This window comes from Hyaloscypha bicolor (assembly GCF_002865645.1).
Source record: "Hyaloscypha bicolor E unplaced genomic scaffold K444scaffold_53, whole genome shotgun sequence".
NCBI classification, from domain to species: Eukaryota; Fungi; Ascomycota; class Leotiomycetes; order Helotiales; family Hyaloscyphaceae; genus Hyaloscypha; species Hyaloscypha bicolor.
Window position 1 is genome coordinate 1,435,449 of NW_020194555.1, and position 23,796 is coordinate 1,459,244.

Consider the following 23,796-nt stretch of genomic DNA (forward strand, 5'->3'; position numbering starts at 1 on the left):
AGATATAGGGGCTAGCTAGTAATTATAATTTCGTTTAGGATCTAAATATTCTAATTAGCTCAATCCAAAGTACTAAAGCATTATCCTATAAAATTAATACTATTTATTAGATCTCGTATTAGAATAATCTAAATAGCTATATAGAAAGAATTTAATAAATATTTATATAAAAAACTTATATAAATATTTCTAAGGTTCTAGAAATTATTTATAGATTCCTAAAAGCATATATTAATTAGTTATACTAATTTCTAATTAGGACTAATACAAAAACTAATAGTTAATTCAGGTAGTTTTCTATTTCTATAAAAGAACCTCTTTATATTATTATATACTTTTTTTCTTTCTAATAATTATATATATAATAACTTTTTTTATTATTATTTTCTAGCCTCTTTTTCTGCCTTTCTCTAAGTTTTCTTTAATTATTTTTAATTAATTCTATAATATTTTCTTCTAGCTTTATTATTTATTCCTATAATAATAAGTATAAAGATAATCTTATAATCTTCTTTCCTATTACTAGTAGATACTTGAAATATTTCAAATATTTGCTTATTAATTCTTTTATCTTATATACTATAGTATCTAGTAAGAAGAATTATAATTATTATAATAAGGGTTCTAAGTCTTATATATTAGTAAGTTCTTTAGCTTTAATATTTATTAAAGCTAATATAATTTCAGATTTCTCGCTATTTATTAGAGGCTTACTAGTCCTAAAAAGATATTATTATAATTTTTAAGAAATTTCTTAAAATATATCCTAAATAATATTATATTAATAAAAATAATATTATTAATTAGGTTTTTAAAGATTAGAAAGATATTAATAAGCTTTAGAATTCTTCTTCTTATCTTAATAAGGCAGATAATAATATTATTTGAATTAGTATTCTAAAGATAAGTTTTTTCTAATATATTTAGGTACTTACTAATTCCTTAAAAAAATACTATAATATTTATTTTTAAGGTATTAATCTTATTACTAAGCTTATTACTAAGATTACTAAGTAATTTATTACTAGTACTTTAAATACTAATAATATAATACTTATAGCTATTTAAGACCTAACTTCAGAAACTCGGGCCTTTTATAAAATATATATAGCTATTATAAGTTTCTTACTTACTTTTCTTAATATTCTTAATACTAATATTATTATAGTATAATTATATTCTATTAAGAAATAAGCAAATTCCGGAAAGTATTAGCTAATTCTTTACTAAGTTCTAAATAGGGCTAGTATTTAGTATTTTTATTTTAGGAATTAGGAATTTATAGGAATTAGAGTTTATTTATTTAAGATACCTATAGCTAGTCTATTTATAATAAATCTTTCTTAATCCTAAACCTTTTTCTAATAATTTAAATATAATTCTTATAAGCCTTAATAAAACTCTAGAAAATCTTTATAAGTAAAAAATCTAGGAAAAAAGTATTTTTATTATTATTCTGGGCTTTTTCTTAGCTATCTAGGTTCTTTTTTTCTTTTAAGTAGCCTTTTTCTTAGTAGTCTAGAATTCTTTTTAATTTTAAAAAATTATTAAAAGATAATTTCGGATTTTAAGCTATAGTTTTAGTTATATAATTTTAGAAGTTCTTTAGAATTTTTAAGATTAAAGAAAGTAAATAACTAGATATTATAATTTTTAGGCCAGGCTTTCTATTTAATTAAATACTATTATTTCTTATTTCTATTATCTTATTAGTAATTAATAATAGCTTTTATTTTCTATTCTTATTCTTTATTATTATTTACTAATTCCGGAAGTTTTCTAAAAAAATATAAATATAATTCCTAATTCTTTTTTATTATATATTTTTTAAAGAAAGAAATATAAAAAGTTAGATATAAATAATTATATATACTTAGTAGTTCTAACTTATATGCTAAATTACTAATATATTTAAGAATTCTAAATAGACCTATAAATTTTAGCTTAAGCTTTCTTGTTTTAAATTTAATATTTCTTATTAATAGTATTACCTAGGCTTTTTTAAAGTAATATTTAGCTAACTAATACTTATTATAATAGGTTTCCCGGTTATTTTATATATAATATTATAAATTCTTAAGCTTTCTCTATTCTATTTTAAGGATTTCTAGCCTTTTATATATAGCTAGTACTTTTTCTATAATCCTATTTTCAGGATTTTATAGAAATTAAAGGTAATATCTATAATATATATAGAAAAATATATTCTATAAAACCTAATATTTTAAGTTATTATATATAAATTCTATAAAAGATAACTTCTTAAACTAGTTATTTTTTTTAGATATTATAATAATATTTTAGATAGTATTCTAGGGTCTAGTTCTATTTTTCTATCTAATTATTTATCTGAGAATAGTAAGCTATACTTAAATACTATTTATATATTAAGTAGAAATAGAAAATAGACTAGAACTAGCTAGTAAATACTATTTCTTAATTAGAAATAATTCTATTAGAAAAGCCAAAAATCAAGAAAACATATTTCTATATAATTTTAGTAAGCTCCGAAAAGTTAATAGTCTTATAATATATAATATACCTTATTATTTTAGAATACTAGTTAATAACTATAAGAATTATATTAAAATCGGAATCTTCTATTAAGTTCTTATATAATAATAGACCTATAATAAAATTTATAGAGATCTTATCCCAGAATCTTTTAGGCTATAGTAAACTATTAAGTAAACTATATAATAAATGCCTTTTTACCTTAACTCTCTAGTAAATATTATATTCTTAATAATAATTATAAATATCTTCTTTTATATTCTCTTAATACTAGGACTTTCTAAAGAGCTTAAGAGTCTTTTCTATTTTATAGTATCTAGCTATTAGGTTATTATAATAAAGCTTTATAACTTCTTAATATAAAGCGGAATTATTAGGTATAATAATTCTTAAATAGTACCTAAATAGGCCCGAATTATTTTTCCAGATTTCTTTTCCCTTAATATCTTTCTTACTAAGCCTTTATTTTATAATATTCTAATATCGAAAATCGTTTTTCTAAGCTATCTAGATAATATCTAGAAAGAATTTAGATAGAGGGGCTAGTACTATAGCTCTTTTAGTAGCTATATATATTTATATATAGGGAATTAGGTACTTATAATTATCTAATTCAAAAACTTGAGAAATCGAGAAATCTTTAGTTTTATTAAGTAATATAGTTATAAATACTTCTATTATCTTAGCTATAATAATAGAGCCTTTAAGGCATTTCCCTATATCTTATTTCTTAACTAATTCTATAATTAAGAGATTTATAAGATAATCTATCTGCTTATCTTATAATAAATATTTCTCTTTAGCTACTATAAATATAGCAAGTATTAAATAATACCTATTCTAAAAAGAAAACTCTTTAGATATTTATAAAGACCTCTAAATCGCAATTATAAAAGCTTCTTTTAGCTTATTCTAAAAGATTAGAAGCCAAGTTATATTAATAGAACCTTTTTTATAATTAGGTCTTTTACTAGGTCTATTTACTAGGTTTAAGGTACCTCTATAATAAATAATATTAAAATCATATATTATAAAATATATTACCTAATATATTTAATAGCTCTCTAGATATTTTATTTCTATAAAGTATTAGAGGTTATTATAGTCTATAATAACCTTAATTATAAACCTGGATCCTTTAAAATAATAGTACTAATACTTAAAGGCTTTAATAATTATAAGTAGCTTTCTATTATAGATATTATAATTATATTTGGCTCCGGAGAGTTTCCGGGACTAGAATACTACTAGATATTAGTATTTTTTCAGGCTATTACTAGGATTAACTTATTATAAAATAGTACTAGTAATTATAAATTTTAATATATTAGTTTTAATATAAATCTTTTTAGAAAAATTAAAATAGACTAGAATAGGTATTATAATAAAAGCTTCTTTTAAAGTTTTAAAGCTTTTAGCTATTTTATTTATTTATATAAAGAGACCGGATTTCTGGCCCTTTTCTATTTCTTTTAAGAGATTTATTAAGCCTATAGTTACCTAAGAATAATAATAAATAAACCTATAGTAAAAATTAGTAAATTCAAGAAATACTTAGATATTATAAAATAATTCTGGTTCTAGCTATTTAATAATACTATAGACCTGTTTAGGATCTATATAAATACTTTCTATTCTAATAAAGAAATCCAAAAATTCGACTTTCTTAATATTAAACTCGTATTTACTAAGTTTATAAAATAGGTTATTTTTATATAGCCTAGTAAGTATCTAGTATATATAATTATAGTATTTATTCTTATTTCGGGAATAAATAAGAATATTATCTAAATAAATAACTATGAAATAATTTAGAAGCCCTATAAATATAATATTAATATATATTTAAAATATAGCTAGTATATTAGCTAGTCCAAAAGATATTATAAGATATTTAAAATAGCTATAGTAGGTCCTAAAAGCTATCTTCTATTTATATTCTTTATAAATTCTTACCTAATAATATATATTTTTGAGATCTAGCTTTATAAAAATCTTGGCTTTTTAGAACTAGTTAAGGATCTTATTAATAAGAGAAAGCAGATACTAATTCTTAATTATAACTTAGTTAAGTTTATAATAATTAATATAAAGATATAGTTCTTTATCTTTCTTAGAAATAAAAAGAATAGGTATCCCTATTAGGCTTTTACTAGGCCTTATCTAATATTTATAAAGTATATCCTATAAATATAAATATAATACTTTTAGTTAGGTCTCTAATAGATTATATAAAGGCCTATATAGGACTATACTATCTATATTAATAAAGTATTTAATATTACTAAGATTAGGAAGTTCCGAAGCTTTATTAGAATTAAAAACCTTTAAGAAATCTTTATATTTATTATCCCGGAAATAGATAAATATCTCTAAAGCTCCTTTCCGGAAAGTATTAATTTACTATATTAAAAACTCCTATTTAGTATTACTAGAACTATATAATAAAATAAAGACTTAGTAATTATTATAAATATATAAAGCCTATTATCTAGGATAATTATATTTGCCTTTAGTTAAGAATAAGACTTAAGGCACTAGTTTAGGGTACTAGTTAAGCTTCTTACTAAATTCTTTTAGTATTAGGATCTTAATATTATTAGGCTATATAAATATATATATTTATTATTTCTTAATATAATTTATATATTATATAAGAGTTATTTTATAAAATTCCATACTAAAAACAAGGTTATAAGAGCTAATATTCTTATATTTATAAAACCGGAGCTTAAAAAAATATATCTTACTATAATTATTTATAATAAATACCTTAAAATTATAGACTTAATAGACCTTAAATTAGTTCTTATAAAAGGTTATAAATTCTTAATTATATTTAGCTAAGGTAATAAAGCCCTAGCTTTAAGCCTAATTATTATTAAGAAAGTTATAATCTAATCCGGTATTATTAAATTTATTATATATCTCTAAGGTACTTATTTCTAGCTATATTAATCTTACTTAAATAATTATATAAAGTAATATGCCTTTTTTATTATAGCCAAAATTATTAATATTCAAGATTTGGCCTTTTCTTTTCTCTATTTCTTAGGAAAGTCTTTTCTAGAATATTCCTCTATAGCTATAATATTAACCTATTTCTATAAATACCTTAATTCTTTTATAGTTTTGGCCTTATTAGGGTTCTACTAAGCCTATTTAATATATTTAAAATACTTTATATTTCCTAAGAAATATTCTTTCTATTTATAAGTCTAATAAATTATACCTAAAGTAGAATTAGTACTTTATTAAGGCCTTAAAGAAGCCAAAGTACTACCTAAGGATTTCTTATATAATCTTCGGAACTTATTCTTTCTTTTTTAATAGCCTTATAAATTAGAATTTACTAAGTTAGGGTCTTTAGGGGCAAAGTTACCTTTACTAAACTTTCTTATCTTTACTTTTCTTAATTTAGAATAAGTAATATACTTTACTTTCTAAGCTTTCTTAAGCTATTTAAAAACAGATATTACCTTATCTCCTAAAAAAATAAATATAAGTATCTAATAAGTCTTATAGTTAGATAAAATAGTATTAAGAGTCCGGACCCGGTCTCTCTTAGGATATAGGTCCTAATTAACTTCGAGACTAATTATCCGAATATATAACTTAGTAATTATCTTACTATTCTTCTAATAAAGATCTCGGAATTCCTCAAAAATATCTTATTAACGGATTTAAGATACTTAAAATATATTAGCTAAGTAGGCCTTAAATCGCTTCTAATAAACCTTATATAATAATAGGCTTTACTTTATTATAGCCTCCCAAATATTATAAGGTTTATTCCTAAGGGTATTTATAGTAAAGTTAATTCTAGAAAAGTATTTATTATAAGTCCAAGATTAGGTCCTAAAGATTACCTCCCAGGAAAATATAAATATTCTCTATTTCTTAAGGGACTTTCTATAATATAAATCAGATATCCGGATCTTAAAAAGCTTTTCTTAGTTCAAATATATCTTTAGAATATTATATAGTAGCTTCTAATAGATAGTATTAAGATTACTCTCAAAGCTTATTATATTAGGAAAAAGAATAGGTTCTAACCCTATTTCAGGAAGTTCCCTAATAGGAATTATTAAGGAAAATAGAATAAACTTATAAATAGAGTTTCTATAAGATATAGTAAACCGTAAGGTATTTCTAAGAATACTCTTATATTATTTTAACTATAGAATATATTAGTTAATTATATCTACTAATTCTTGCTTTTATTAGAGCGCTTTGACTTTAGTATATAAGCCCTATTCTATAGCTTAGGCGGCGGTAATTCGGGTATTAATCTCGATATCTTAATTATTACCGGGATTATTTCCGTTATTATTACTAGCTCTCGGAAGCTCCTAAGGGGCCCTATTAAAAGTATTAGACAAGCCTTTGCTATTACTCGTATTAGGGTTAATCTAGTTAATTTCCTCTATAGGAATAGCTTTAGTAAGGAATTATATATTTTATAGATTTCGAGACATAATTACTTATTAAACTATTTCCTTTAAGGATAGAGAGATTAGCTTATAAAGTATTTATTAGTAGGTAATAAGATAATAAAATAAATTAGTAAGTTATAAAACCATAGTATTAAATTCAGTATAGAACTAATCTCTATTTTTCCTATAAGGTCCAGGAAAGCCCCCTCTAAATAGGAGGCCCCAATAACATATATATAATTAGTAATTTATAAGCCTAATACTTATAATATAAATAGTAATTAGTTATAAAGTTAAAGGATCTCTAATTTCCCTAATTAATACCTGTAATATTCGAGGTTTATTATATGCCCTTAAGTTACATATAACCCTATATATATTATATTTAGCTTATTAAGAAAAGAGCTTCTTAATAGTTATAAAGTACTTTAAAGTATAATAATTAGAATAGACTTTAAAAGAAGTATTCTAAAGACTCTTTAGCTTAGCTCTTTATTTCTCTAATACTTATATTATAGCAAATATCTTTTTATTATATATATTATAATTAAGCTTTACTAGAAATATAGTTTTAGAAAAATAAGCTATAGAATACTAAAAGCCTATTTCTGGGTCTTATTAAAAAAGTAAACTAGTAATTACTTCTTTAAATATATCTATTTCTATTATTATAAACAAATCTAAATTATAGTATTATAGAACTAGAATAGAAATTATAGCTTTTTTTTTAAATAGATAAAAGCCTCTTAATATTATTTGAACTATTTAAAGAAAATATTCTTTTTTATAAATAAGATAAAAAGTCTAGTAATCTATTTATATTCTCTAATAAAGTATTTATAAAAGTTATAAAAGCCGAAAAAAAACTATATATCCTTAACTATTTTTGGGAATTACTAGTTATATATTACTTCGACTTTATTAAAATTTACTTTAATACTAGATATAGAAATAATAAAGCTTAAATACTTTATATATATAACTTTAAATTCCGATTTCTTAATATTTACTTAAAGGCTAATAAGATATAAATAGTTTAGTACTTTTTATATATACTATTTATACTCTATTAGATTCTCTAAATAAATAAGAATATTATTAAAATATATTATTTATATAATATTAATATATAGCCGGGCTATTTATAAGGCTTTCCTAAAGAATATTATATTTATATATTTTATAATAAATATAAAATATTATTAGCTTCTAAAAGTCCGAATTTATAGCTATATAATAAAAAGCTTAGTAAATATTTAATTTAGTATAAACCTTAGCTTTAAATAATTAATTTAAAGTTTATTAATAAGTAAAAAGAAATATTAATTCTTTCGGATAATATTATTTAGATAATAGAAATTAATACAGAAATATAAACCTCTATTTACTTTCTTTATAAAAAGAACTAGTAAAGTAAAGAAAATCTAACTAGCTTTAATAAAGCCTTTAGCTAGATTATTTTTTAAGAAATACTTAATTTCTAAAAGCTCTTAAGTAAACTATTACTAAAGAAATTAATATATAATACTTTTAGTTCCTTTTAGGCTTTTAATCTAAATCTTATAATTATATAGTCTATAAAAAGAAAAAGTATTAGATTTCTTCTTAGAAAAAATAAAGATATATTTCTTAAATTTCGGGAATAATATTCTTTATAGCTATTAAAGCTCTATTTCTTCCGGCTATTAATTCTCTAGGCCAGAAATAGCTTTTTTTTCCCGAGCTTCAAGCTTTTTATTAATCTTATAAATAGAGATTTAACTAATAATATTATCTTCTTTTTTAGCTATATAATTAAATACTATAAAAATAAAAATAGCTAGATTTAATATTTACTTTTTATTAAGAATCTCTTTTTGCTTCTTTAGCTTTTACTTAGATATTATATCTTAATTAGGCTATAGAAGCTTCTTTTCTATAGTCTTATATAATTTCCTTTAATTAGTTTAAAAAAAAACTATTTAAAAATAAAAGATTTCTAGAAATAACTTATAATAAAATCTTATTAATTAATATCTTTTTAATACTTTTTATTAGATTACTTCTCTAGCTATTATTAAGAAATACTAATAATATAACTAAATTATATAGATTTAGGCTTATTATTTAGCTATATAAGCTTATATTTTCTATAACTAACTAGAATATTAATATATATTATTTATTTTCTACTAAAAATAATATTATAATTTTTAAGATTCAGAATAATTATAAATATATTAATACTTTATTTATTAATTAGAAATAAGACTTTTATATATTTCTTAATAAACTTAGCTAGCTTTCTATTAAAACTATATATAGTATAAGATAAAAGGAAAAGTTATAATTCTATTTCTAAAAATTACTTTATAAGCTAAGTAAGCTTTATATTAATAAAAGTATAACTATTAGCTCTAATATTAATAAAGAAAAAAGAATTAATTTCTAATCTATTTATACTAATAATATAGGGCATTATAAAAGTATTTTCTCTTATTAGACAAGTTAAGTTAATCTTTATTAAATTCATATTATAAGCACCTAAAATAAAGACTTTCTTTAAAAGTACTTATTTTCCTGTTTTATATTAGAATTAGAGCTCGAATTCTCTAAATACTTTACTAGAATAATAACTAGATATTCTAGTAAAATAAGAATTAAGTCTGGCTTAATTCTAGAAAGAATTACCTTAATTTTCTTACTATATATAACCGGATAATATCTAATATAATAGCCGGGTTTATTATAATTATAGTATTTAATAATTAAAAGATTTTTAGTTTTTATAGAATATTACTTATATTTATAAAAAGATATATACTTAATAAAAATAATTAATATAGGCTTTTTAGGCTTCTCTTTAGAAGTATATTTCTTAAAAATATATAGAAATATAATACTAGAAATAAACTTAACTAGAATAGCTTCTATTTTCTTATATTTCTTAATCTTTTTATATATAGCTTTAATTTACTAATTATTAGTAATATAATACTAAGTAAAATAAGTAATATTAATAGAAGAATTATTATAGTATATATATACTAATTTCTAGAGCTTTAGTAAAAGCTTCTTATTTAGTTTATATTTAATATCTTAAAAACTAATATTATCTTCTATAAATAATTATAAAAAAAGAATATAGAACTCTAAAAATACTTAACTAGAATATATTTAAAGCTTATTAAAGTTATAATAAGTATTCTATATTTTATTAAAGTTAGAATATAGCTTCTTTAGATAGAAATAGAACTTTGAAAGCTAATAGTATTAATTTAAACTATCTTTATTTATATAAGAATTAGTTAAGGCAAGAGTATTACTAGTAAATCTACTAGAAATATAAATAATTTTAAGGTTCTTTAAGAAATATAAATTAGTATTTCCTTATAGCTTATTTTTAATCTAAACTAGCTAGTTATTAAAAACAATATAATTTCTAGTAAAGAAAGTTAGATCTAAAAGCTTAGTAACTCTAGTATTTTTAAAGGAAATATAAGATATAGGGAATTCTAAATAGAAATAAATAAGAAATAGTTCGGAATTCTTTTAAAGAAATTCGAAATAAAAGTAGCTAGAGCTACTATAAGCTAATTTACTATAGCTATATAGTATTTAATATTATTCTCGAGCTCAATATTATAGAGCTTAGTATTTTTAAAAAGGCTTTTAATATTCTTATAGCTTATCTTATATAAAATAGCTTTTTTAAGATTCTTCTAGTAACTAATAATAATTAAATTAATATTAGAGAACAAGTAATTAGCTTCCTTAGACTATTTATATAGTTCTTTGGCAGTAATAAGCTAATTAGTATATAGAAGCTTATTAATAAAAGGAAAAGTCTATTCCTCTATAAATTTATTTAAAAAACCTCTAGAAATATTAATAAAGTATTTAATTCAGGAAAGGCTATTAATAGAATAACCTGAACTAATAGAAGCCTTAGAAGAAATTAATATTATTCCGGATTATATAATATTTTAAGAAATTAATTTATTATACTTTTCCTCTACTATATTTTTTCTAGTAGTTTTATTACTAGTATATATATAAGGCCTATAAGATTATAGAATAAAACTTAAGGGTAATAGTCAGGTTACTAGCTTATAAGTACCTATTACTCTAGAACTTAATTAAAAAGTAGCCTTTATTTAAGGTTCTTTGATTTTCGGGTTTTCGAAAAGATTTCTAATATATTACTAATATATATTTATAAAGATATAAATACCTGATTTCTTTAAGAGTTCTAAAGCTTTTTGATTTTATTATTCTAAAGTCTATTACTTATATTTCTAAGGTTCTATTATCTTAATAATACTTACATTTCTAATAGTTCTAAATTAGTTTATTTAAAATCCTCTATAGAATTAAAAGAAATAAGCTTTAAATACTATTATAAATATAGTATTTAGGGCTTAGAAAACAAGATAGAAAGTCTCTTATAAAGATAATTTAAAGCTAAAAAAGGGAAAACTAGAATATAGAAGGCTATAAGAAAGTATATATATCCTATAATATACTAGTTCCGAAAAGACTTAGCTTTCTAAATATCTCTAGTATATTTCAAGTATATTTCTCTAATAAAGCAGCTATATTATATATATCTAGAAAGTATCTAATATCTAGCTAAATATCTCAGATATCGGATATTTGGGTATTATAATAAAACCCTATTAAAATTAAAAAAATTACTAGAAGTATTATAAAACAGGCTTAAAATTATTAATAATAATTATATTACTTATTTATACTTTATTCTAATATAATGAAAATATTTATTTATATATATTCTTTTATCTTAATAATTATAAGGTTATATATTATAAAGGTAGTAGAGCTATTCCTGCTTTTTATTAGTTTTTATAATAAAAAAGTAATTGAAAAGTAGCGAATTTTATTATAAATAAACTTAAAATTATTAATTATAATTATATTACTTCTTTAAACTTTATTCTAATATAATATAACTATTTATTTATATATATTATTTTATCTTAATAATTATAAGGCTATATATTACTAAGTTAGTAAAGCTATTCTTGTTTTTAATAGTATATTTAACTAAAAAGTAATTATTTTAATAGGATTCCTATATAAAAATCTTAATAAAATACTTGCTTTTATAGAATACTTGATTTTCCTAACTATAAATAAAGCAAGTAAAGAAAGATAAACTAATTATTAATTTGAAATAAAAATATAGTAATAGCTCTAATAAAGAATAGCTTTTTATATATAGTATAAATAAGATTTCTGAAAAGTATAGAAGTATTTTTAAGAAATATTAAATAAATCTCGAAAATAAGAAATATAAAAGTATACTCAAACTTGAAATTATAATTAATATTAATAAATTATAGTATATTATTAAAGTATAATCTATTTATCTAGTTAGCCTAAAAGAATTAGATCTAGATAAAACTAATATAAGTAATATATTTGAAATTAAGAAAGGTATTATTAAAGATAAGGCAAGTAATAAGAAATAGCTAGCTAATTAATAAAGGAAAACTATATATTACTTTAAAGATTAGATATTAAAAGAAAAAGAAAAAGAAAAAGAAAAAGGGAAAGAAAAAGAAAAAGAAAAAGAAAAAGAAAAAGAAAAAGAAAAAGAAAAAGAAAAAGAAAAAGAAAAAGAAAAAGAAAAAGAAAAAGAAATTAAATACTATATATAATTATACTACTATAATTAACTAAAAGAGCTATTTATAAAACTAATATTATATTTATTATAATTTATATAAAACTTCTTTTAATAAGCCATATACTTCTATTTATCTAATTCGAAATAAGTATTCTAATTAATATTTCTAGTTTACTAGAGAATTAAAAGCCCAAGTAACTAGCTAAAGCTTTATCTCGAGATTTATAAGCTTAGTATAAAAAGCAAAGTTTATAGCTTAAGTAAAGATAAAATAAAATAAGCTAACTATTTCTAATAAAAGAGAAGCTCGAGTTTAGAATAAAAGTAAAGAAAAGAGAAAAAATTAAAAAATTAAAAATTAAAAATTATTTAATTAGTACTTTATTTTTATTTATTTATTTATTTTTTAATTAGGGTTTTTAAATAAAAATTAGCTATTATATAAAATATATTAATAAAGTAGATATTTTACTTTAGTTTTCTTTATTATTATATTTATCTATTTTATAATAAAGCTTTTTATTATATTTTCTAAAATATAATAAAATAGTTATTTTATTAATAATTTATTTATAAGTATATTATTATAATAGAGATTTAATTATTATATAAAATAGTTATAGGTCTAATATAGTAAAGAACTTAATTACTAATCTAATTAAATAAAGTATAATATTATATTATTATATTACTAGTTATTAAATATTACTATTTATAAATAATTCGAATTAGCTTTTACTTTCTTAAATCTCTATATATAGCTCAGTTTACTAACTTAAATAACTTTATATATAATAATACTATAATTAGAATTTTAATAAGAAAATAATTATTTTATTTTAATATATTAAAATATATTATTTTTAATTTTTTTAAAGGTATTATTATTAAATTATAATTTCCTAGAAATACTAAATAATACTTTTTCCTAAAAAATATATATCTTTAATAAATAGTAAAAGTAAATATAAAATTGTATAATAATATAATTATTTTATATTAGTATCTTTTTCTCTTTTATAAAAATATAACTTTATTTTTTTATTATTATTAATTCTTTATTTTTTTTCTTACTTTTTTAATTTCTTTACTAATAATACTAAAAGCTAGTATTTAATTACTTTTTATTAATATCTTTAATAATCTTAAAAGCTAGTATTTAACTGCCTTATAATCTTTCTTTCTTTTTTTAAATTCCTTTTTCTTTAAATCCCTTCTTTTTTAAATTCTTTCTCTTTCAAATTCCTTTTTTTTTAATTCTTTTACTAATAATATTAAGAGCTAGTATCTAATTACTATTTCTGGATTACTTTATTTAAAATACTTTATCTTTTATATTATATTAAAATAAAGGTTAAATTATTATATTTTTTTATAAAAGCTTAGTTTCTTTAAAACTCTAGAAATTATAACTTTACTTAAAAGTAAACTATAAAATATATAGTTCCTGATTTTTAATATATTATAAGTTTTTAATTTACTTATTTCTTAGCTAATTTTAGATTTCTTTTTCTTTAATTTTACTAATAATACTAAAAGCTAATATCTAATTACTATTTCTGAATTACTTTATTCGAAATATTTTATTTCTTATATTATAAGTCTTTAACTTATTTACTTTTTAGCTAATTTTAGATTTCTTTAAACTTTAATATCTTTTTTTCTTTTCTAATATCTCTTATATCTTTAGGCCCTTTAGAAATATTTTCTTTTAAACTTCTAAAAAAGAGGCTAACTTTTATTTAGATTTCTCTAAACTTTAATATTTTCTTCTTTCTTTTAATACTTATAAAAGCCTTTAGGCTATTACTAAATATCTCTATTTTTTATTTTAAAATATATACTAATTTATTTTTATAAGAAATAGCTTTTTTCTCTTTAATTTTAATTTCTTTAATATATACTTTTTACTTTTAGGCTATTTAAATATCTTTATATTTATTTTTATAAAATATATATTAAATTTTTTTTTTTAATATTACTATATATATATCTAGTTAGTACTAGTTCTTATAACTTATAATTAGGCTTTCTATTTATTAAATATTCGAGTATTTTATTTTATTTTTATTTTATATATCTTATTTTATATACTTTATTTTTATTTTATTATAGATTAGAACTCAAATAGTATTTATTTTAAATATTTATATTCTCGGATATATAAGATTTCTATAAATCTTTTAAGATTATAAACTAGTTTATTTTAGTTCGGAAAAGCTTTCTTAAAAGTATTTTAAAAGTTATAATATTTACTATAAGCCTTTCTAAAGATTAATATAATATAGGTAATTCTAGTCTATTTTCTTTTTATAAAGCAAATTACTATTCTAAATCTATATAAAAGTTAAAATATAAGTACTTTTTATTTCTATTAAATTAAATATAAAGAATAGCAGATATTTTTAGGCTAGACTATAATATTAGTTAAGTACTAAAACTTTTCCTATATCTTATAAGATATTATTTATAGCTCAAGATATATTATATTTAATAAGGCTTTATATCTAATTATCTTATAGAATAATAAAATATATTAGTATTATAATTAGAGGAATTCTGCTTTATAATCTTATTTATTACTTATAAGATTTTCTAGCTAATAAGTTTTAATTAATAGCTAAGAAACTTATTAGTTACTTTATTTAAATTCTCTAGAAATAAGAAATTACTCTAATAAAAACTTAGTATTAAAAAATAGATTTAACTAATTAATTTAAATAAGGAATTTATAATAGAAATCTCTATATATAAATAATTTCATATAATAAATTCAAGTTTCTATTTCTAGTTATATAAGTTATAATATATAATAAACTTAAAATTTTCTAGCCTATTAAAATTTAGGTTATTTTTAGAAGAATTAGTAAGTTTTTCTAGATAGACTTATTAAGGCCTTGGTTTTTAAAGATATTAGTTCAGTCTTTTTACTTTTCTCTTAAGTAATAGTTTGGCTTTTAGGAATTATATATAAATATTAGAATAAATAAAGAAATATATTATATATATTTACCTAAATAAATTAGAATAAAATCTATAGAATTCCCGTAATAAAATCTATAATACTAGCTAGTAAAAACTTTAATAACCTTAATAAGACTTGAATTATAAGTCTAGCCCTTAGATTTCCCGCTTAACTTAAAAATTAAGTAGTCTATAACAGGTTATTTATTATAGAATATATTATATTCTTTTCCTAAAAAGTACTAGATATTAGTAATAGTTCGAATATTTTAAAGCCCTTAAAATTCTTTATAAGTTTCCGGCTTTAAGGCTTTTTTATAATTAGCTAATTATATAGAATTATATAATTATATAAGTCTATTACTAAATTAAAGTAATTAGTATTTTTATATATAAATATAGTATAGTTCTTAGTATAACTAGTTTTATTTATAATATATTTATATATAAATACTTATAATTTAATAATATAAATATAATATTTTCTTTAAATAAAAATAAAATCTTTATTTTAAAGATAATTAGATCTATTACTTTTTTACTAAAATATAGAAATAAAATATAATAAATATTTATTATATTTTCTTATTATAGTTTAGAGCAGATTTATTAGTACTAGTATAATTTACTAGAAATAAGAAATCGGAAATAGATATAAAATAAAGCTAAGCTAAAATACTTAAATAAAATAATATTAAGAAATTAAGATTTTTCTTTTTTCTTTACTTTCTAGCTTAGTATTTTTAATATATGAAATTTATTAAACTTTAAGCCTTTAACTAGAATATTAATTCTGCTATTATAATTAAAATCTATTATTTTCTTACTAAAATATAAAAGTAAAATATAATAGATATTTATTATATTTTCTTATTATAATTTAAAGTAAGAATAAAAGAAATACTAGAATCTATTATCTCTTTATTAAAATATAGAAGTAAAATATAATAGAAACTTACTATATTTTTCTATTATAGTTTAGAATTAAAATAAAAAAAGTAAGTTATATTTTAGAGATTTACTAGATTAGTAAGAATTTATATATTTAATAAGATTAGATCCGGTCTAAAATTAATTCTTTTTAGTATATAGTTATACTAAAAAATAGCCTGAAATTTATAAATATAAATATATTTATAATTATCTTTAATATATTTCTATTATTATTATATTTATTCTATTATTTTAAAATTATTCTAATTTTAATATAGAACTAATACTTATAATTTAGTAAATCTCTCTAATAATACTAAAACCTTTAAACTAAAGTATTTATTATATTTAATTACTACTCTAATTCCCTTATATAATAATTCAAGTAGCTAATATTCTAAGGGAATTCTAATACGGGTTTCTAATTTTCTTAGTTATAAATATCCTTAATAATAACTGCTTTATTATAAGTAGCTGCCTAATATAAAATATTAAGGCAAGAAGCTAGATTCTAATAATAGAATAAACTTTACTAAAAACTTAAAGAAGGTTATTAAAGGCCGGATATTAAGAGAGAAAAGCTATTATAGAAAGAATTTCGAGATATTAGGAAATATCTAGAAGAAATAAGAAGTTATTAGTTAAGATAGCTTAATAGTAGCCTAATATATAATAAGAGAGATATAAAATTAAATAATATATTACTTAATTTATTAGAAGCTATAGAACTCTCTAAATTTATATTTATATAAAAGTTAGGTATTCTATTATTAAATAAAGAAACTAATTCTTTTTTTCCCGAAACTAAAAGCAAACCTATAATAGAATCGGATTATTATTAAATATTCTAAAGCAAGAAAATAAAGGAATTTATATTTTATTAAGAAGAAGTATTTATAAATAAGAAGCTAGCTAGAGAAGTTTATTATTAAATAGATAAAGTAAACTAAAACTAAAGTTATTAGGAAAAAGGCAAAGATTAAGATTCTAATTTAAGTAATTATAGAAAAGGGCAAATTAGAGTAACTATAATAAGTACTAATAGTATAGGAAGAGGCTAAAAAAGAAAATTAGAATTAAGTAAATTAATAATAATAGCTTTATATTAGAAAGCAGATAAATTAAAATATATATAATTAATATATTTATTAAAGAGAGAAATATTATTATTATTATAAATAAGGTAAAAAAATAATATTAATAAAGTACTTAATCTAATAAATAATATAATAAGTATATTTTTAAGCTTAAATACTATAAATATAAACTAGAATAGCTAGCTATTACTAGATTTATAATAGCTAGAGGCTCAAACTAATATAGTTTATAAGAACTTGAACTTAATCCTAAAATAAAGCTTAGCTAAAGCTAAGATTAGAATTAATTTAAGAAATTATTTTTAAATAGATATACTTACTAGTTATTATTATTTTAATTTAATAATACTTATATTAAGAATAAAATAGTATTTAAAAATATAAAAAAAAGAAAAGATTAAGGTAAAGTAAAAAGATTCTTTTATATTTATAAAGCAGATATATAAAATATTTAAATTTGCCTATTTACTTATATAATTTATACTTAATATACTAAATTTTAGGAATATAAATAAAGGAAATATATTTGGAACTTATTATAAATTATTATATTACTTTAGATAAACTAAATTAGGAAGGTACTTTTATTTCTTAATATAAATATCCTAAAGTAAAAATATAATAACTTTATTTACTATATTTTAAGCCTATAATAAATAAAGATACTATATTTTATATATTATAAGCTTTATACTTTAAAGGTAATAAAGAAATATTATATAGTAAATTACTATATTAAATAATATAAAAGGCTCTTAATTATTATTTAAATATTAGAGATTATACTTACTAGCTAATATTATAATTTAATTATAAATTAGAAAATAATCTATTATATTAAAATAAGAACTTTCTAATAAATTATTCTAGTTATAAAGTTATAGGATCTAAAGTAAGCAGGATTAATAATTTAAAATAATTAAAACCTAATACCTCTAGTTCTGCCAGTAATTAAAAGGAAATATATATTACTATAAGCTTATAAGATCCTATTTTTTTAAACTAATTATAATATAACCAAATTTATTTGGAAATAATAATAATAATAATAATAATAATAATAATAATAATAATAATAATAATAATACTATTTAGAGAATATAATATATATATTAGTATATATAAAGTAATATATATAAATATCTGCTACTATTTACTAATTTTAGTTAGTATAGCCCCTATTTAATACCTGAAAAGAAAGAAGTTATTTTATATTTTCCCCTATTTAAAAATAGTAATTCCGGATAATTCAAATAGTACTACTTTTATAATTTATTTAGGATTACCTATTAAATTCCGCGGAACCTAATACCTAACTATTAATAATCTTATTAATAATATTAAAATAAGAGTTTCTTCGGATAAGTAATATACTATATAATTCAAAGCATTTAAGATTATTATAAAGATTAAGAAAAGTATTAATAATAGCTCTAAAGAGATATTTATTTATATTTAAAAGTTTAAGTTCTATTTAACTTTAATTTCCGAAAAGAACTTCCTAATAAATTATATAGAAACTAGTAAAGATATTACGGAAATTTATACTAAATATAATAATAAAAATATAGTAATTAAGTATATTATTACTTAATAAAATACCTGAAATAGTAGAGCTCTTATTTAATACTTAATAAAAGATCTTAAGCTTATAGGAAATAAGTTCTTAGTATATTTTAGTAAGATCTCAGAGAGCTAAACTATTAAGTAAGCTATTAAAAATATTAATTAGGGACTCTTAAAAAGAAATAAATATAAGATTAGTATAAAAGGAAATTCGAAAACCAAATCCCTAATACTAGCTAATATTAAATAAGTATATAACTTTATAAATACTAATAAGAACTAGTTTATAAGTACTTCTTTTAGCCTATTAGATCTAAAAATATACAGATCTCTAAAGTTGAGACTAGCTCTATTTAGCTTACTTAAGATTAATAACCTTGAAATTCCTTTCTAACTATTTTATATTTTAAATCCTATACTAATTTAATTATTAAGATCTTACTATCTCTATTAAGTAAAAAAGTCTTAGAAAGTTTATATAAATAGCTTTATAGTCTATTCTATATTTAAATAGTAAATAAAAGATCTAAAATAAATTATTAAGATCTTAAAATATTTAATATTTATAATATAGCTACTAATCTCTATAATTTTATTTAAGTAAAAACTATATATATACTAACTAGTCTATTATATTTAATTATTAAGATTCTGCCTATAGCTTATAATAAAAAATTCGAAATTCTTTTATATAATTCATTATCTTAATAAATACTAAAGAATAAAATAGGTAATTTTTATTATTATTTATATAATCTCGAAAATAGCAAATATTAACTTTATATTAAATTACTAGATATCTGGAACTCTGTTTTATTATAAACTACTATCTTTTATAAAAAAAATATACTAGAATTATAATAAAAAGTATTTAATATAGATAAACTCTTATTATAAATAAGCTATATAAGCTTTAAGAAAATATCTAGCCATATCTAAAGACTTAAATAGTTCGGAAACTAGTAGGAATTTCTTCTAATTCAAGCCAAATAGAAACTAAATTAATTATTTATATATAAAGTCCAGAATTATAATAAAATATAGCTAGCTTTCGGAAAATACTTAAGTAAGCTATTATTATAGGAAAATATTATATATAAGAACCTTAATCTATTAATAGAATTACTCTAGTACCTGAATTATTATATACTAGATATAAAAAAAGTCTTCTAGACTAAGTAGGCTTTAGTATAGTTCAAATACTATTTTAATTATAAAACTAGTAATATCTTGGCTAATCTTATCTTATATATAATATATATAAATATATTTCTAGAATACTAGAATAGTTTAATTTTATAGCTATATTATTAGTTAGTATAATAGTAATTATAAGCCAAGTATATTAATACCAAATAATATAAGATTAAATAGTTCTAGTATAAAGCTCAGATATATAATATAAATTACTCTCTAGTAACTCTTATTATAAAAAGTTAGAATACTTGAGCTATATTTCTATTCTATATTATTATACTAATTTATTATAACTACTTCTCTATATTTATTTGAGTTATTTAATATAATAGCTTATTAGGCCTCTATTTCTATAGTAGTACTTTAAATAAAGAATCTAGAAAAGCAGTTATATATATCTTATTTTCTCTAGAAAACAAGTAATAATTAGAAAAGCTATTATATAATAAGATATTAACTATTACTAGAGATATTTAATTAAAATCCGATTTTGAAACTAAAGTTTAAAGAAAGAAATATAATTATGTCTTTTCTAATTATACTTTCCTATTTTCTCAAATTTCTTTTATCTTATTAGTTTAGTTCTATATAATTAGTACTTATTTTATACTTACTATTATAATTACTTAAAAGCTCAAGTTATAAATAACTAGTTCCAAGATTATTTGCTATTAAAAATAGCTACTTAATAGTACTATAAATATACTACTTATTTATATAGTATTAATATCTATAAAAAAGTTAAGATCTAATTAGATATAAGTAAAATAAAAATAATTTCTAAATTCTATATACTTATTACTAACTCTATTTCTTAGAAATTTAAATACTTTTATATTTCTATTAGTAAATGTTTTTACTATATCCCAATTACTATAAACCCTAATAGTAGCTATATTTTATATACTACTACTATAAGTACTATTTATAGTTCTATCTAATAAAGCTAACTAGTTTTTTTAGAAGAAATTTGCCTATTATAAAATACTTCTAGAATATATTTAATTTATATATAAATAGAAGTTTAATCTAATTTAAAAAGTAAAGAAAATAAAGGCAAAGAAAATAGATATTATAAATACTATAACTACTTTATTTTAGAGCTAACCTAAAACTCTTTTATATAAGGAAAATAAGCTTTCCCTTATAGAATTAGCTTTTATTAAGTAGAAGTAACTAGTTCAGATTACTAAATAAAGTAGTATCTAGCTAGTAAATAGTTATCTATTTCCTAGTTATATTTTCTATTTATTGGATTTCAGGTTAATATAATTAATTCTCTAAAGAAAATAAGCTTAAATCTACTTATTTTATTATTTTTTATTACTTTCTCAAGCCTAAAATAGATAAATATAGTTAGAGAAACCCTCTAGAACTATAAATAATTATTAAGACTTTGTTTTTTAAGCTATTTATATTTTCCTAGCCTTCTAATTTACTTTTACTAAATTAATATAGTACTAAAAGAAAGTCCAGAAAATAAAACTATCTGAGAAAATCAGGCCTAGCTAAGTAAAAGTAAATATCTAGAATAATATTATTCCCTTAAATCTTACCTGTCTTAATATACTAATTTACCTGGGCTTAGCTCGGCTTTAATAGTATTATATCTAGATATAGTAAATAACTTAGTCTTAGAGAATATAAGTAACTTGAATAATATAAAGAGTAAAGCTTTTAAAAATATTCTAGTTATTTTAAATTTTTCCGAAAAATATAATAATATTTTCTTAATTAAACTTATTACTCTCTATTTATTTTATATACTAGAATTCTATTAGTTTAATTTAAAATATCTCTATAATACCCTATAGTTCTGCCTTTCAAATATATAGCTTTATAATATTTATCTTCCTAATAAAACCAAGAAGTTCCAAAATAATAATAAATAACTAAATTATTATTTTAATTTTAAATATAAAAAAGAAATTATTTTTTGGATAATAGAGCTATATAGAAACCTGCCAGATTACCTTAGAATAAGAAACTAGGCTACTATAATAGCTCCGGAACCTATATTTACTACTAAATAGAACTATTTTTATATTAATCTTACTAAATATTACTAATATTATAAATATTTCTTTAAACTTAATAAAGAATATAAATAATATTAGTATAAGTTAATAAAATCGGGAAGTATAACCGGTATTAATCTAAACTCTACTTATTACTTATAAAAAGTCTATAAGAAAGTATACTATATATAAAATACCTAGACTAAATACTAGACTTTATTTTTAGATACTATTCTGGAAATAGTAATTACTATAGAAATTAACTACCTATTATTAGATTTTACTAAATAAAACTATCCGAAATTAGCTTTTCCTAAATAAGGCTAGCTAGTATATATACCTATAATTAATTATATTAAAAAGACTCTTGGTTTCGAATTCTAATATATTTATAAAAAGAAAATTATATATTTATTTACTAATTATAGTAAAATTAACCTCTTATTTTTAGTAATTTCCTTATATTTATTTTTTACTAAGAATATACTAATTTTGAAAAGTATATCTTTTTCTATCTTATTAGAAAATCTTATCTCTAATTTAATAAAGCAGATATTTATAATATATTATAAGATTAATATAAAGTAGTTTAAGTCTAATCTTTAAGGCTTTTTAAATATTAAGAAATAACTTTTATATCTAATTAAAGTAGTTAATTACCGAGCTAATATAAAAGAAATTAAAGCCTTATATCTTTAATTATATAATAAGTCAGATCTATTATATAATAATCTCTTCTATATCTATAAGCTATTTAATAAGTTAAAAAAAAAGAAGTTAAAAACAAGTAATTTTAGAGAAATAAAGTATATATAATTAAAACTAATAGTAATTATAGTAATTTGCTTTAGATATATTTCCGAGCCTATATTTTTCCTTACTATAATAAACCGACTTCTTCTATAATTTTATATTACTATTAGTAAGTCTAATATATTACTAGTCTTTATTAACTTATCTAAGTAATATTTTATTTAGGTTATAACTTAAATATTTTTAAAGATACTATCTCAAATAATACTATAAAGCAAATTATTAAAAGATTTAATAAATTAAAAGCTAGTTTTATTATATATTTTCAGGAACTAGTAGCTAAATCAGATCTTATCTTAAGATATTAATAGTAAATTTCACTAACTAAGCTTATATTCTTTATTTATAATAGTATTATTTAGGTAGCTTTAATTACTTAATATATCTTTAGATTTTCTTTATCTAATAAAATATTAAGAGCAAAATATAAAGAACTTTCCAAATAAAATATAATATATATTATTTATAATAATTTACTTATTTTATTAGAGAGGCTAGTACTTTCTTAATACTTCTTAATTAGAGTAAAGAATATTAGAATTAGAAATTTTCTAGTAAGATTAGATATATTAAGAAATTGAAATATTATATATAATTATCTTATTAATTTTATTAATAGTAATTAT